The sequence below is a fragment of the Chrysochloris asiatica genome, unplaced genomic scaffold (genome assembly GCF_000296735.1).
Source record: "Chrysochloris asiatica unplaced genomic scaffold, ChrAsi1.0 scaffold00094, whole genome shotgun sequence".
Taxonomy (NCBI): Eukaryota; Metazoa; Chordata; class Mammalia; order Afrosoricida; family Chrysochloridae; genus Chrysochloris; species Chrysochloris asiatica.
Window position 1 is genome coordinate 11,464,153 of NW_006408612.1, and position 2,808 is coordinate 11,466,960.

General features: G+C 45.4%; 1 pseudogene; it reads right to left on the reverse strand.

The window, feature by feature from the left end:
• Nucleotides 1–2,189: 2,189 nt before the first annotated feature.
• Nucleotides 2,190–2,724, reverse strand: LOC102828675 (annotated as a pseudogene).
• Nucleotides 2,725–2,808: the final 84 nt, after the last annotated feature.

The window sequence follows — 2,808 nt, forward strand, 5'->3', positions numbered from 1 at the left end:
CCAGGGGCAGACTGTGGAGCAGACCATCAATTACTCATATGCAAATTCAAACTGAAGCTGAAGAAAATGAAAACAAGTCCATGAGAGCCAAAATATGACCTTGAATTTACCCACCTGAATTTAGAGATCATCTGAAGAACAAATTTGATACATTAAAACTAAAGACTAAAGATCAGAAGAGTTGTGGGATGACATTAAGAACATCATATGTGAAGAAGAAGTCCAAGGTGCATTGAAGGAATTGGCAAAGAACAAGGCACCAGGAATTGATGGAATGAAAATTGAAAGTAAGGCAGCATAAGAGGCACTCAACTCATCTCTGCCAAGAAATTTGGAAGACAACTGTCTGGCCGACTGATTGGAAGAGATCCATATTTGTGCCCATTCCAAAGAGAGATGACCCAACGGAATGCAGAAATCATCGAACAATCTCTTTGATATCTCAAGCAAAGTTGTTTTGTTTTTGTTTTTGTTTTTTTTTAGTGTTTATACTGAGAAAGTTTATTTTTAATTTTTATCTAATTACACTTGTCCACAAGCTTTGTGAAGACCTCTTGCATATGTACATTTAAAGGGAATGCTGCATGATTATCATGCACTAAACAATGTAGCAAAAGTAGGGACAGATACAAATCACTAATTCAACTCATGCATCAGAGATGTAATCAAAAGTCCTGTCCTGGGATGCAGAGGGAAAGGATTCAAAGGCTCCATGCACCAGGAAGTAAGAGTGGCTTTGAATGCATGTGGGATGAGCCTTCAAGGCTAAGGAGCAGTCTCAGAAATGCAGAGCATTCAAGGACAATAAAGTGTCTGTGTTGGGGAGAAGGCTGTAATCTAACAAGAGACTGAATAAAACAGAGAAAATCTTATCCAGTTAATACCAAGAACAATGCTGACCTGAGGAGCCCATAAAGTTAACAAGTAGATCTACTCACAAAGGCCGATGCTGGAGGTGCTCTTGAGAGGAGGTTCAGTAGCCTAGGGCCATCCTATTGTCCACCGCCTACCCTGGGGCCCCAGTCCCTAGATCTCAAGACCATCATCTAAGAACAAGGGCCTTCCTTAATGGAAACTGTTTCTGCTCCAGAAAAGCAAAATGAAAATGGAACAAAACTAATACCGTGCCCAGCAAACGACGAGTCCTCTGCCATGCTGTATGAGAACAGGACCTGCCTGCTCTTTACAGGGACTCATTTCACATAGGACACGACACAATGTAACATTTCCCTACTCCTAGTGTTCACACCCACCCCTCAAAAGAGAAATTCACACCAAAGAAGAAACTTATCCCATTAAAAGTAGTACTATGGCCACAGTAAGTTAGGAAGTTACTCTCCTACCTATTTACGGAACAGCGTCACTAGGAGAGCTCTGGCTGTGTGGCAGACTGTGCTGCATTAGATTCCTCCTCTTGAGGTAGTTCAGAGTCTGGAACATCCCACACTCTCAGGTGCATCCACACCACTACAGGCACACCTCACTTAGCCGCACTCCGTATTTATAAGAAATGGAAGGTCAGTGGCAATCCTGCACTGAGCCAAGTCTTCTGAGGCCACTTTTCCAACAGTGTGCCCATCACATTCTGATCATTCTCACAGAATTTCAAACCTTTTCAACACGCTACTGCTGTGTACTAACAGACTGCAGCACACTGGAGGTCTAACTGCCACATGGACTAGAAAGACACGCTTGATTGCCACACTGGCTTGACTGGGGTGGTCTAGAACCGACCCCCCCCCCCCAATATGTCTAAGGGATGTCCGTGCTGAGGACTAATTCTCACACGAGGCTTACAACGCGAATCCTCATCTCCTGATGTCCAGACGAAGTGTCATTTTCTCCCCTTCTATCAGACAAATTCATCTGACAACTAGACACACAGAAGAGATTAAAAGACACACACAGCCAAAAAACCCCCAAAACTCTAAAAAGGAATCAGTAATTGGCTATCACACTAAACTAAGTCTACACTTAAAGACAAAACAAATCTGCCAGGTTTACCACAGCTAAGGCATAGTAGGAAGTACTTACCTCAAAAATCAACAGCTTATAAAACAAGGGTAAAAAGTTCAGGTGGGAGCATAAGACAAAAACCATCTCCTTCTATGGCAACGAGCTCTCCACCTCCCCACCATCAGGCCAAGGCCCACGAGACCAGGTATCCAGGGGGCCATCAGCTCTGGTGCTCAGGTAGGCTTCATGGGTGCGGGGATGTTGGCCGAAGCCTGCTCCACGTAGGCCAAGGAGCCCTGTGGGAGGTCGGCCGGCTTTTTGTGCTGCGCTGATGTCGTCCAGTACCTGCTACCAATGGCGCAGCTTGGTCAGATGTTTCTGGACCAGGGCATCTTTCCGCTGCAGTTCATTCCTTAGTTCCGAGACATCCTCTTTGATAACCTGCTCTGGTTTCTGGACAGATAACTGTAATCTTTTTTGTAAGAAAAAACATTCTGCCTGTCTTGCGATGTCCAGAAACTTCTGAACGCACTCATCAACACCAGTTTGAATTTCCTCCTGATCGGTGCCGTTGACATAGGTCTGACACACCAGAGAAGCAAAGAAGGCCTCCAAAGAGGACTCCAGCTCGTCCACCAACGTATTGCTGGAGGATCTGGGAGCCCCTGGCGCGGCTTGAAACAGCGAGACCTGGCCGGGGAGTCCTTGTGAGGGTGGCAGGGGCCCCGGTGGCTACCCAGAAAACATACCACCTAGTGGAGCCGCCATCTTGCAATGGCGGAAAGAGCAAGTGAGTAAAGTTTTGCTAAAGGTAATACAGGAATGGCTACAATTATACATTGACAGAGAACT